At 37.8% G+C, this 15,517-nt stretch overlaps 1 long non-coding RNA gene across 1 annotated transcript in view; it reads left to right on the forward strand.

The window, feature by feature from the left end:
- LOC122223686 overlaps positions 1–4,857 on the forward strand; it is a 30,745-nt gene extending 25,888 nt beyond the window's left edge. Inside the window, exon 3 of the long non-coding RNA XR_006204394.1 lies at positions 4,775–4,857. This is a non-coding gene — a long non-coding RNA (uncharacterized LOC122223686). The remainder of the gene's footprint in view (positions 1–4,774) is intronic.
- The last annotated feature ends 10,660 nt before the right edge of the window (positions 4,858–15,517 follow it).

Raw genomic sequence — 15,517 nt, forward strand, 5'->3', positions numbered from 1 at the left:
ATTTTTTTTTTTTTACTGCTAATGCTTTCGCTTTTTATTTTTTTTTTTATTTTTTTTATTTTTTTTTTTTTTAATATATGAAATTTACTGTCAAATTGGTTTCCATACAACACCCAGTGCTCATCCCAAAAGGTGCCCTCCTCAATACCCATCACCCACCCTGTCCTCCCTCCCACCCTGCCCTCCCTCCCACCCCCCATCAACCCTCAGTTTGTTCTCAGTTTTTTAACAGTCTCTAATGCTTTGGCTCTCTCCCACTCTAACCTCTTTTTTTTTTTTTTTTTTTTTTTTTTTTTTCCTTCCCCTCCCCCATGGGTTTCTGTTATGTTTCTCAGGATCCACATAAGAGTGAAACCATATGGTATCTGTCTTTCTCTGTATGGCTTATTTCACTTAGCATCACACTCTCCAGTTCCATCCATGTTGCTACAAAAGGCCATATTTCATTTTTTCTCATTGCCACGTAGTATTCCATTGTGTATATAAACCACAGTTTCTTTATCCATTCATCAGTTGATGGACATTTAGGCTCTTTCCATAATTTGGCTATTGTTGAGAGTGCTGCTATAAACATTGGGGTACAGGTGCCCCTATGCATCAGTACTCTCAAAAGGATTTTAAAGCATTGACAAATATGTGGCAAATTTTATTTTAAGCATATTTTTAAAATATCTATTTTACTGATGAATAAATAGGAGATATTTAAATGACATTTCAAAGTTAGACTAGAACTAGAAAGAAAACTGGGACATACTTTTAAGTTCTTTTTAACCCTGACCTATCCTACTACAGACCTATATGTGAGCTCTGCTTGGATGTCTAGTGTCTCTATTTTATATGTTACAAGTGGAACCTATCATTATTTTCTCCCAAACCTACTCCTTCACTACTCTTCTTCATCTTGGACTGTGGTATTACCATTCATCCAATAACTTAGGCCAAAATCTTGGATTCATCTTTTATTTTCCTTCCTTCATTTATCCATCTTTCAGCAAATCCTGTTAGTTCTACTTCTAAATATGTAAATAGAATTTTTTGATATTCCATTACATTCAACCTAGTGTAGGGCACGAACACCTCTCATTGAGATCATTGCAGTAACCTCCAAATGTCAAGTGTGTGCTAAGTTCAATAATTCAAGCTATCTCATTGTTATTTTTGCCCTTCTACAATCTATTTTCCACTCAGTGGCCAAGTAGTATTTCCTGAAACAAACAAACTCAGAACCAATCCCTGATCCATGTAAAAGTCTCTGCCTTTAGAAGAAGTCTTCTTAACCTGGCCTATACACCCTGCATGATCTGTCCTCTGCTTTTCCCCTCTAGCTCTGTCTCTTCTATTCTCCCAGTAGTACAAGTACTTTCTTTTTTTAAAAATTTTTTAAGTTTATTATTTTGATACAAAGATAGAGTATAAGTGGGGGAGAGGCAGAGACAGCAGGAGAGAGAGAGAATTCCAAGCAGGCTCTGCATTGACAGGGGCCCGAACTCATCAATCATGAGATCATGACCTGACCCAAGTTGGACACTTAACCAACTGAGCCACCTGGGCACCCCAGACAAGTGCTTTCTGATTTGCTCACCACTTTATCCATGGCAGAGTTCTGAGCATGAGAGTAGACACTCAATACATTTGTCAAATGCATGAACAAATATTTTATATATTTTTCTGAGCCTAAATGAAGTTCTCCTAAGGCTTTGGTGCTGAGCAGAGCTCAGATTAAATCCTTACATGGGTGTTCATTTGAGATTTTGGTATCAATAATCACTGAATGAAAGCTTAGGGCAGTCAGGGTTTGCTTTGCAACCTGTGCTATGCCCCTTCCTTGGTATTTCCTGTAGACTTAGCTACACCTGGGCTCTGAGATCAATCCTGAGTTAAGATAGGAGTGATTCAAGGGCCTGGCAGGTGACTCAACTTGACGGTTCCTTCCTATCAGTCCCACTATGACTTTGTGAATTTCTGCCTTATTTCTAAGCCCAGGTTATATCTTGATCCTTGTTTTGTTACTGGATTTTAGCCTATTTTCTTCTGCTTCAACAACTGCTCAGTAACCCCTTTTTTCCAATTCCAGGATCAAACTATACTAATGTCCACTTGAGTTGACCTGTATTCAACATTGTACCATATTGGAATCATCATAGATCTCTTCTAAAACTGATTTAGGATCCTAGCTGAGATCCCATAGTACCAAAGCCATCCAGAAGAGAATGAGTAAACAGTCATAATGTTGAAACTAAGCCTTTAGAAAACACCCAAAGCTATTTATGCATAAATCATGTGAAATCTCTTACATGCAATTAAAAAACAATTACAACAAAATCCCATGGTGTTCAGTATTTGCATAGTTCCAAAATAGTCCTATTTCCTTTAAAGAGAAAAACCTGAGTGGGGAAAGCTACATGGTAATATATTTATTCCATATGTAATCATTAACAATATTTCACTATGGCCCATTTTTGGGTAAGTTGTCAATACCTCAGGATCTCCAAATTAAGGGGATTAAAAAGAAACTGATTCTAGTGAAGGTGTATGGCCTACAAAAAGCTGATGTAGGAAACAAATTAACTTATTTTCAGAGCTAATCCTTTTAAGCTTGAAGGAAAACCTACCTCACATTTCTTAATCAGTATCTTCTGTAAAGCTTCTTCCCTGACAGAGATAGGAATTTGGGAAGGGATAAAGTGAGCTGTCCTTTCCAACACTACAGCTAAGATTTTCATCTTGCTAGGGTCTGCAAAGCACTCTCAAACTCAGCAGGAAAATATTGAAGTTAAGTTTTGCTGTCCCTTCTGATTTTATCAGATTTTCATGCCACAGAGAACAGTGAACAAGCTAGAGAGACAGAGATAAATGAAAATTCCCTTTGGTGAAGGGAAAAAGCAATCACTACTAGTGTTGTAGTTTTTTTATTTTTCTGCTGATGACAAAAGGAAATGGTTTAGTACTTTGTAGGTAACTATTGTGTCATAAGGGAAACATGCTATTTAATTTACTTGTAGATAAAGTGTAAATTAATAAATTATAAATGAATCTCTTTTTATCAACCACTGAATATTATATAACCCTATCATTTTAAGTTTTTATCCCTCTTTTTCTTGAGGAAAAGAATAAGAACCCCAAGAAATAACCCTTTGGTGCTTGTATTATCTGCTTGGGCTGTTGTAACAAAATGCTATAGACTAGGCAGCTTAAACAACAGGAACTTATTTGTCACAGTTCTGGTGACTGGAGGTCCAAGATCAAGGTGCCAGCTGGGTCAATGTTTGGTTAGTGAGAACCGTCTCTTTGGGTTGCAGACAGATACCTTCTTGATGTGTCTTCATATGGTGGTTCTTTAGTATATGCAGGTGGAGAGAAAGACATAAAACAAGCTGTCTGGTATTTCTTCTTATAAGGGCACCAATCCCATCATGAGGGCCCCACTCTTATGACCTCATCTAAATCTAGTTACCTACAAAAGGCATATCCCAAATATTATCACATTGGGGGTTGGGGCCTCAATATATGAGTTTAAAGAGGGACACAATTCAGTCCAGAGCATTCAAACCCTAGACCCCCAAAATGCATGTCCTTCTCACATGCAAAATATATTCATTCCATATCCACAGTCCTTAAAGTCCTAATTTATTTCAGCATTAGTTTTAAAGTCCAGAGTCTCATCTAAATATCATCTGAATCAGTTATGGATGAAACCTGAGGTATGATTCATCCTAAGCCAAAATTCCTCACCAGTTGTGAATCTGTGAAACTAGACAAGTTATGTGCTTCCAAAATACACTGGTGAGACAGGCATAGGATAGACATTCCTGTTTTGAAAGAAAGAAACAGGAAAGAAGGAAGGGACTGGGTTCCAAGCAAATCCAACACCTAGCAAGACAAATTTCATTGGATCTTAAGGCTTGAGAGTAATCCTCTTTGGCTTGAAGTCCCACCTTCCAGGCCCACTGGGTTGGCAGGGTCACCCCCATGTCTCTGCAGGATGACCCTGCTCCTTTCACATTCTTATTTTCAGTAATGTGTTCCTCATTTTCATTTGTGTCTTGACAAGAATCACCCTTAACATCCATGATTCTAGCATGTGCCTCAAAACTCCTCCAATCACTATCATCCAGTCCCAAAGCTGCCTCCACATGGTTAGGTATTGTTACAGCAGTACTTTTTTACATAAAATAATTTTACGAGACCTTTTGATAATGACACCTGGGAAGTTACAGTCATCAAGATGATTTTAGAAAATCTACTATTTGTACATACCCAGAGCCAAATGAACATTGCAAGAATAAAATTAATCCAAACCTGAAAAAATATTATGGATTTCAAATAAAGTATTTTTATCCAAATAATAGGATCTGTGCCTACAGAATGATGTAAAATTGGGACCACTACTATTTTATTTCCTTGTTGATTAGCATTTAAAAATCAAATTTATATGTGCACATAGTTAAATGAGTCAATTAATCCTATAAGATTTATTAAGGTAAGCAAAGACTTCATTTCCCCCCTTATATTTGGGGGAAGCTGGTTATGTTAATAGATTATAACAGTTGATAAAAGAAGGCAGAGCTAATTAACTCCTGTTTTGCTTCTATTTTCTCTAACATAAACAATGGTTTTAAAATGGGAACGTACTTATTAAATAACATGAAAAATATAATCTATTGTAGGTTAAGATGCAAAGAGAAAATAACAGCCTACTTTAGATGAATTCAAGTGTTAAAGCCTTAACAATTATATCTAAGGATGCTGAAGAAACTTTTTATGTTCATTTCAGAATTCTTTGAAATTCCATGTAACCACCGAAAAGGGGAGAGTGAGAGATCGAGAGATATGGAGAAAGAGTATGTCTATGATAGGTAAATGTCCTAATTTTTTTTAAAGAGGGAAATGCCTGGTTAAATTCTTAAGAGGATTTTCCAAATTCATGAGCATTTAGAAGCAAATGAGTGGTCACTAAAAGCCAGTCTTATTTTTCTCTCCGTGGATTCCCAGAATATACAGTGTATAGGGGAATATAGTTAGTAGCATTGCTTTATTTTCTCTGCTCTGCTCAAAACTCTAGCTGCCAACATCCCTTCAGCTTCATCCAAGGACTTCTCAAGAAATCTCTTTTCAATAAGTTTGGAAACACATGGTATAGTGATGATACAGGTAGGCTTCAGTAAACCATTTGAAAACATCAGAATGTCTTTGTGAATAATATGAAGAAATATAGGCTGAATGATAGCACAGTGCAGTGATCTTGTGGTTATGTGAGCAGTCATACTTTCTTCCTCCCTTCCTCACCTATAAAAAGGTATCAACCACCAAGAGAACTGAGTGAATCACAACTGTTGAGATTTCAGGCATCAAGGAGGAAATGGGGAGACTTTTTTTGCAAGGGTATTGTTGGCATCCCCTCAAATAATATCAAGTTGGCAACTTCTTGGTTATAGTTTCTGAGGACAGTATCCCTTGAGTAAATATCTTGAAAGCCACAAAATGAGCTTTGCAAAGAATGAGAAAAGCAAAACAAAGGAGTGTTTCATATTTAAGATTTAAATCTCTGTTCTTGGACCTGTGCCTAGTTCTAGCAAAACAGCAATATCTATCCAACAAATCTCATACAGACTATCTACAGAAATGTTGATTTTCCAATTGAATTATAAATACATAATTGAAAAACTACTTTATTCTTCTTATACTTCTTTTTAAAAAGCTCTTTAAAAAGTTAAATGTGCTTTATAAGTGTCATCTCAGAAAACTTCTCATTTTAACCATGGAAGATAGTTTTATTTTATTATAATATTTTTACAAATGGAAAATAGAACATTGCAAAATACGTGAGTTGACCAAGATGACTAAATGAAAAAAACTGGCATAGGATCAACATTTCTCCTCTTCTTTTCTTGTGTAAATCTCACTAACCTTTTTTTCTTAATGAAAGTTTTCCTTAACAAATATTTATCCAGGGGACACTGGCATACAAAATGCTTTTTCATTGTGATATATTGCTCTATTTATGGAAGTCTTGCGTCTATGCTCTGACAATTTTCAAAGAGGAGAAAAAGCAGTTTGGTTCACTATTTAGGGTGTTACTGCTTGGTTGTGCAGTTTTAATAAATCCTACCGTGTTGTGGTTCAGCTTTATTTAGTTTTGTGCTCACCCAAACTCTTGAGAATAAACCAAATGGCTCTCTCTCTCTAGTGCTGTTTTAGCTCTGCGCCTTGAATGGAAATTAAATGCAAATGCTTTCATTGCACTATCCCCTTGTTAATTTATCACATGTTTAAACACAGCAACATATTGGAAAACCTTGTTATTTCGTAATCTTCAGATTCTTTGCACAATGATATTAAGAACAGAATAATGAGTAAAGATAAGCCGATGGGAAGCACATGTCTACAGGGCAACTGGCAGCAGTCCCACAGCCATTAGTCTGTGGTATCTGGTGAAACTGCTAGAGTCAGCTTGCACTCCAACTGCATGACAGAGCAAAAAAGAAGGAAGAAAAATATCCCTGAAATTAAAGGAGGTGAGCCTTGAAAGCACCACTTTCAAGCCTTAATTATGCTCTCAAATAGTTTATTCTCTCTTTTAAAATGTATGGTCTGATAAAACTCATGCTCTGCAGCAGATTTTTAGTTAAAAGTTAATAAGGGATGATGATGATGGTGATGATGATGATGATGATGATGATTTTAGTAATGCAGTAACAATACAGAAGGCCAACTTCTAGGCAAAGATGAAATTAGAGAAGTGTTTTTCAGGATGAAGAACAAGATCTTGTACTAGAGAACATCCAAAAAATATTTGTAGACTTGATTGATGGTGAATGAGAGAAGTTAAGGGAATTAAAGTGTTCCTTTGTTGTCTTGATATATTGAAGGTAGAAATGCTAATCATAACCAAATGTTGGTGATCATGTGGGGTTAAATTCATGAGCAAGGATATGCACTCAGTGATGATTATACACCCATGGAGAAGGAGATAAAGAAAAAGTGTAGATTTTTCCTTGTCTTTCTTCTTTCTTAATACATGTTTGTATTCAAATTTGGAGCTCTGGTTCATTAGATTTGGTTTTAAAATGTGCTTTCAAATAAGCAAACATCACCCAGTATGCATTTAGATAATATTTCACAAATGGCTATATCCTAAAGTTACTTTACTTAATATAAACCATTTTCTTGGACTTTACTCAGTCTCTGTATCTCAACAATCGTGTTTCAAGAACAGCTAGTATTGTTTTCAGCAGATTTTTTTTTAATTGGCAGAATATCGATGAGCTTCATTGCATGTTAGGTCATTTTAAAATGGCATTGCTGACCCTATCATCTATTTTTTAAAATATTGACCTCTGTGATGCCTGTCTCTCATTCTTAAAATTTGAGTTTAAAATCTGGGTCAATACATAAAACAAACAATTCCTAAAGGCAGTTTTTAAAAGTGCTTTGTGCACCTAAATTCTATTTAAAATTTTGTCTCTGCTTACATATTTCTCAATACCACATTATATTCCTATTAACTGGTTGTTTCCCCAACCCCTTTCCATTACTACCTGCCTACCTATCTTCCTCTCTTCCTTCCTTCTTCCTTTTCTTTCTTCCTTTCTTCCCTCCTGCCTGCCTTTTCCCCTTTTTTCCAACATGATGGATGGTGGTATCATCCACTGAGATAGGCAAGACTGAAAGAAAGAGTAGTCCTTGAAGGGGAAATCAAAAAGTTTAGTATAGATGTATCATGTTTGAAATGTTTACAAATCTCCATGTGAAGATGTTAACATGCAAGATATATAACATAGGAGTCCAGAGGAAGGGGTTGGCCTGTAGATATAAATTTGAAAGTCAACAGTGAACTAATATGTGTAAAGCCACAGGATTCCATACAATCATTTAAAGAGTGAGTGCAGATGATGATATGATACCTTACATGGAAAACGTGAAAGACTCCACCAAAAAACTACTAGAACTGATACATGAATTCAGGGAAGTTGCAAGATATAAAATCAATGTATAGAAATTGGTTGCATTTATATACACCAACAATGAAGCAACAGAAGGAGAAATCAAGGAATCGATCCCATTTACAATTGCACCAAACCCGTAAGATACCCAGGAATAAACCTAACTAAAAAGGTAAAAGATTTATATGCTGAAAACTGTAGAAAGCATATGAAAGAAATTGAAGAAGACACAAAGAAATGGAAAAATATTCCATGCTGATGGATTGGAAGAAAAAATATTGTTAAAATATGGATACTACCCAAAGCAATCAACACATTCAGTGCAATCCCTATCAAAATAATACTGGCATCCTTCACAGAGTTAAAACAAATAATCTTAAAATTTATATGGAACCACAAAAAACCCTGCATAGCCAAAGTAATGTTGAAAAAGAAAACCAAAGCTGGAGGCATCACAATTATGGACTTCAAGCTGTATTATAAAGCTGTAATCACCCAAAGAGTATGGTACTGGCACAAAAACAGACACATTAATCAATGTGACAGAATAGAGAACCCAGAAATGGACCCACAACTATATGGCCAACTCGTCTTCAACAAAGCAGGAAAGAATATCCAATGGAAAACAGACAGTCTCTTCAGAAAATGGTGTTGGGAAAACTGGACAATGACATGCAGAAAAAAATGAACCTGGACTATTTTCTTACACCATACACAAAAATAAACTTAAAATGGATGACAGACCTGAATGTGAGACAGGAAACCATCAAAACCCTAGAAGAGAAAACAGGCAGCAACCTCTTGACCTTGGCTGCAGCAACTTCTTACGAGACATGTCTTTGGAGGGAAGAGAATTAAAAGCAAAAATGAACTATTGGGACCTCATCAAGATAAAAAAACTTCTGCACAGCAAAGGGAACAATCAACAAAACTAAAAGGCAACTGATGGAATGGAAGAAGCTAGTTGCAAATGACATATTAGATAAAGGGTTAGTATGCAAAACCTGTAAAGAACTTACCAAACTAAATACCCAAAAAAACAAATAATCCAGTGAAGAAATAGCAGAAGACATAAATAGACACTTTTTGAAAGAAGACGTCCAGATGGCCAACAGACACATGAAAAGATGTTCAACATCACTCATCATCAGGGAAATACAAATCAAAACCACAAAGAGATACCACCTCACACCTGTCAGAATGGGTGAAATTAACAACTTGGGCAACAGATGTTGGCAAGGATGTAGAGAAAGGGGAACGCTTATGCACTGTTGGTGGGAATGCAAACTGGTGCAGCCACTCTGGAGAACAGTATGGAGATTCCTCAAAAACTTAAAAATTGAACTACCCTGTGACCCCACAATTGTACTACTAGGTATTAATACAAAGAATACAAGAGTGCTGTTTTGAAGGGGCACATGCACCCCAATGTTTATAGCACTGCTATCAACAATAACCAAATTATGGAAAGAGCCCAAAGACACTGATGTCCATCGACTGATGAATGTATAAAGAAGATGTGGTATGTGTATATATATATGTATATATATATATATGTGTGTGTGTGTGTGTGTGTGTGTATGTATATATGTATACATATGTATACATATGTGTGTGTACAAATATATATATATATACACACAAACACACACACACACATACATGGACTATTCACCATTAAAAAGCTAAATCTTGCCATTTGTAACAGTGTGATGGAACTAGAGTATATTATACTAAGTGAAGTAAGTCAGAGAAAGACAAATATATGATTTCACTCATATGTGGAATTTTAGAAACACAACACATGAACATAGGAGAAGGGAAAGAAAAATAAGATAAAAACAGAGAGGGAGGCAAACCAGAAGAGACTTTTTTTTTATTTAAATTTTTTTTAACGTTTATTTATTTTTGAGACAGACAAAAACAGAGCATGAATGGGGGAGGGTCAGAGAGAGAGGGAGACACAGAATCTGAAACAGGCTCCAGGCTCTGAGCTGTCAGCACAGAGCCCGACGCGGAGCTCAAACTCACGGACCGCGAGATTATGACCTGAGCCGAAGTCAGACGCTCAACCAACTGAGCCACCCAGGTGCCCCAAGAGACTCTTAAATACAGAGAACAAACTGAGGGTTGCTTGAGGGGAGGTGGGTGGGGGAAGGGACAAAATGGGTGATGGGCATTGAGGAGGCCACTTGTTGGGGTGAGCGCTGGGTGTTATATGCAAGTGATGAATCACTGGGTTCTACTCCTGAAACCAGTACTACACTGCATGTTAACTAACTTGAATTTAAATAAATAAATTTAAAAAATAAAAAAAGAGAGTGCTGTGAAAAAAGAGAAATGGCTAAGGACTAAACTTAGGGTGCTCCAACATTTAAAGGTCAGGAAGAGAAAGAGGAAAAAAATATTTAAATGTATTAATACAATTTTATATTAAGGAGTTTCCTATCCTATTGATCACTTGTCATTATTTATTTTGGAGTTGGCATGGGACATGGTTTTCTCTTTTTAGAACTTGAAAAATTTGCTGTCTAAAGTCTACAGAACGTGTCTGATTCAAGCGGTTTGGTCCACTACTGTGAAGCAGATCCATATTAGTTGGTTGTGAGGCCATTTCTTATATAATGAGGCTTCCCAAGATTTAGCCAAGTAAGGTACATTATCAAATACCAGAACTACAGGTGTCAGTATATGTCAGGTGGAAATGTAAAATGCAATTTAGGGATGAGACAGGAGTGTCTGGAGCTTAGAGTCTCACAAAAGTGGAAAGGTAAAATAGACAGGAAGTGAGATAAACAAAGGTAATAGTGGTAGGGTCAAAATAAAACTGTCTGACATGAGGCTGGTAGATTGAAGACCGGTAGGTTGCATTCAATCTCTTGAACACATTCTGGCATATGCCTTTCAAGCTATGCTTGAAACAGCCAGATCAGATCAGAGAAAACCTACCATCAGCCTTTTTTTTTTTTTTTTTTTTTTTTTTTTTTTTTTTTTTTTTTTTTTTTTTGCATTTCTAACTTTAAATTTTTTTTTTTTTCAACGTTTTTTATTTATTTTTGGGACAGAGAGAGACAGAGCATGAACGGGGGAGGGGCAGAGAGAGAGGGAGACAGAGAATCGGAAACAGGCTCCAGGCTCGGAGCCATCAACCCAGAGCCTGACGCGGGGCTCGAACTCACGGACCGCGAGATCGTGACCTGGCTGAAGTCGGACGCTTAACCGACTGCGCCACCCAGGCGCCCCTTTAAATTTTTTTTTTTTTTCAACGTTTTTTATTTATTTTTGGGACAGAGAGAGACAGAGCATGAACGGGGGAGGGGCAGAGAGAGAGGGAGACAGAGAATCGGAAACAGGCTCCAGGCTCGGAGCCATCAACCCAGAGCCTGACGCGGGGCTCGAACTCACGGACCGCGAGATCGAGCATTTCTAACTTTAAAGTGAACAGTCATCTTCTCCCAAATGTTCTCACTTTCACTTCTGATGGTTAGAGTCATGTCCACTGCATCCTTCTAAGGGTAAGACTCAGATTCCTATTTCATTAACATGGCTGTCAGCTATTCACTGGGTGCTGGGCTGGTACGTGCACATATATCAATTCTTTTAGGGATTAAATTGTCATCTTGGCTGAGGTAGAATTTCATATAAATAACTTGTATTGCCACAGTTTAAAAGCCATGTGTAAATTTCCTAAATCCTCTTGTGTGTAATATTTGCCTAATAGTTTGTCTCATCTGGAATATTTGAAAATTTAGTTCCGTATGATTTAGATGTGGTGTCACAGGAAGTCTTTGCAGCTAATTTTCTTTCTCCGTGCAGAGAAGGACATATCTGACATAATATAACCAGTCACATTGCCAGGGTAAGAATAAATAGCAAGATATAAACATACAAATAAGAAATCAAGTCATAAAGGGAAAGAGCACTAGAAATGTGGCCAAACACTGTTATTGTGGAGGGACCTGAGACTGGCATTAAATTAAACAAGTGAGCCTTTGACTATGCTGTGCAAGCTATTATCTCCTCTGAGAGCAGTTGTTCCTTCCTGGGTTATCTGGGTCCTTAAGGCTCTTGTATGATCTAGCAGGGTCAGAGAATTGTTTTCAAAAGTGTAGGAACAGAAAGAACATCTTAACTTATCTTGGACAAAGCTTTGCATGTTTGCCCTTAACTTCATTTTCCAATATACCCTATCATTTCTGACTGCCTTTTCTGACCCTGACACTTCAGTGTGTTTATCTAGCCCCAGTTCTGTATCCCCTTTCCAGTGGGATGTTGGTTATTTTATCATGAATTAATACTATGACTTCAAACTAGAATGCATGAGTAAATCAACACTTACCCACTACATGATGACTCCCTATCATATTCCTGCAGTGAGCCTGGTCTTCTGGAGAGATGAGATGAGCAGGAGAGAAGCCATAACCTCCATATCCCTCCCACCCCCGACAATGACATTCCCCATGTCTGCATTCCAGGAGCGTGGACACCCATCATTTCTCATTCTGGGTTCTCCAGTTCCCTTCCTGTTGTATACATCACGTGAACCCATGCAATAGGCAACTGCATGGTTTATTTACTTGATCTGGACCAGCAGGAGAAACAAAGATTCCATGGAACTCAGAAACTCTGATGTGCACATGCTTAAGTTATCTCCTTTGCATATAAGTCATATTCTTCCCCCTTCTTTGTCTCAAGTAAAAACTTCCCTCAGAATACCCCAAGAATAATAGTTTATAATTTGGGGTACTTATTAAAATCACCTGGGGAACTTATAAAAGTCAGCATTTGAAAATCTCCCAAGTAATTCCAATACGCAGCCAAGTTGAGCTCTATTGCCCTAGTCCTTCTACCAAGTTTGAGCTAACAAGGCCAAGAGTAACCATGCCTCTAATTATCATCTAATTATTAATTTGCATTTCCTCATGTAATGTCATTATGATTGGGTGGGGGCAACCAGGAGTGGAACATGTACAGCTGAGTTTAAGACTTTTGCCTCTACTTGGTAAAATGTCTTTCTGTGTTCTTGGCTGCTGTCTGTCACTCTTGAGGTTAAAAGAACGTAAACCTCTCCACACTTCTTCCAGTTTGCTCTTTTTGTTTTGTTCTTCTTGCTCCACCAGGTCAGGCTTTCTAGAAATTCTGGCAGATGATCTACAAAATTTCCCCAGAATTTACGGGGAAATCTTAATGCTTTGATGACTTTCCTACCTCTTGACCACTTGACTTCCTTCTCTGATCGATGTTTGCCTCTCAATAGTAGATAACATTTTACAAAACAGAGTCTTCTGAGGAAAGAGAATACAAGAAACTTTGGCTGATGAAAGGGTTGGTGATTTGAAAATGCCTGTGCTTTGGTCAGTGAGGGAGTTTGTTACCTCCAGGATAGTGAGGGTTGAAGGTAGCTTGGGCTGAGTTCTCTTCAAATTTGTATCAGTGCCTAACCAGGACCTTTACCAGAATCGGCCTCAGAACCCACAGACCAGGCCACCATCCTTGAGAATTGGCCTGCTTTGACCTTGGGTGGGTTCAAATTAGGTCAAATATTGTTGGTTTCACAAGGCCTCCAACTACAGCTGGGACCTCTTCTTGTATTCACACTGAAGCCACTTACGGCATGGTTCCCTTTGAAACATCAAAATTGGCTCATCCCATAACCACACATATTCATTCTGTGGTTATCTCTTGCCTAACATCATGATCTGTGCTTCTTATTACGAAAGGGGACCCAGACTCCACTGCTTACCTATTCAAACTTCATTCCATCATAAACCAGCTCTCCTAGATCCTCACTCTCTTTATAGAATGTTCTTGCTACTTCTTTCCCAGAACTAAAATACGGCTTTTCTATTAATTTATCATTTCCACTGTGTCCCTTCAAATGCAGAGAACCACAGAATTGCAGGATGTTGTCAGTTTTCTGCCTTCTCTACAAAACAACACCTATAATTCCATGCTTTTCTTTTTTACCTTCATGAAAAAAGATGCTGCCACTCGGAGCTTTCTGCCATCTGGAACGATGTCCTCTGGCCCTCTTAAACCCTGTCTTCTACTTTCCTATTGGGTAGTCCCTCATATTAATTAAAAATGCATGCAACTATTTTACCATCATCCTCTTGCTTGCAAACACAGAAAAATGAAAGCTTATATACTATAGATAACATGTAAATATTAGAATGTGTTTTTATTTTTTGTAAGTGATATCATTTTGCATTCTAACCTTCATTGCCTTTGTAGAGGGAAAAATAAAACCAGAAAAAAATGCTGTCAAAATCTTAAGTGCATCCTTTTGAAGTATGGAGTCTTTTAAAACTTTTAATAGTAATTTTTGTGTTGTTTCAGAGTCCTTTGGATAAATGATCATTCAAGTCAAAGTTATACTCCTTACCAGGGCAATTTCTCCCCTTTCTTTCTTTTCCTTTTTTCCTACAGTTTATTTATTTATTTTGAGAGAAAGAGAGAGAGCATGAGCAGGGGAGGGGCAGAGAAAGAGGGAGAGAGAACATCCCAAGCAAGCTCCATTCTTTCAGTGCAGAGACCAACATGGGGCTCAAACTCATGAACCTTGAGATCATGACCTGAGCTGAAATCAAGAGTTGGACACTTAACCGACCGAGCCATCAAGGCACTCCAATTCCTTCCCTTTCTTAAGAGCAGTTCTCTCCTTTCCTCTTAAGAAGATCGCAGATATTAACAGACTCTCTGGCATGGAGGCAAGGGCTCCTGGTCTGAGCTTTCCCAAGGCCATTTCTAGTTTTAAATGCAGTGTGCCTAAGTTGATCTTACCTCTGGGCATTGGTGTTGGCTGGGGTGCAGCTGACTGCATCTGGTTCTTGCAGAAGGTATCCCGGCATTCATGGAAATCATTGGTGCCCAAAACAGATTCCATTTGCATGGGTCTTACATTCTGTGGTTTTCTCATCCTTAGCCCAGGCCCACTTCTGGTTCGCTGGCTCTGTCAGCACCTCTGTGTATCCTTTGGGGGAAAATTAGGGAGTCCTCAGATGCTTCCTCTGTGCCACACTGGAGAGTGTGCCACTGAACTTCTTTTACCTTCCTTTGCCCTTTCTCATCACTTGTCACAAGGTCTCCATAAGACTTCCAGCCAGAAGGGAAAACACAAGCCTCCCTCTGCTTTTAACTTCTCAAATCTCTGATTTCTGTGGGGATTTATGCCTTTTGTATCTTCCTTTCTTTTCATCTATACTTCTCAAGTGAGTGGCTTCCGCTCCCACCATGTTACTAAGACTACTTTTCATAAGGTCATGAGTAATCTAACTGCCCCCAATTTTTTTTTTTTAGTATTTTCAGTATTTTCTCACTGCATCTCTCTGCTTTGTTTGACACGCTGATTCCTTTATTTTCCAAACTCTGTGCTTTGCTGGTTCCACTCATAACTTTTGGCCTATTTCCTATTTTGTTTTGCCTTTTATTGCTGGTGTTAATGAGAATTTTGTCCTTGAATTGTTTCACCTCTTATTATGGCTAAGTCCAGGAAAAGGGGACGTTCTCCCTGGGTGATTGCTTTTATTCCCACGTTAAACTACATTCTTTACACTGCTATTATAAAAAACAAC

The sequence above is a fragment of the Panthera leo genome, chromosome B4, assembly GCF_018350215.1.
Source record: "Panthera leo isolate Ple1 chromosome B4, P.leo_Ple1_pat1.1, whole genome shotgun sequence".
In the NCBI taxonomy this organism is placed as follows: Eukaryota; Metazoa; Chordata; class Mammalia; order Carnivora; family Felidae; genus Panthera; species Panthera leo.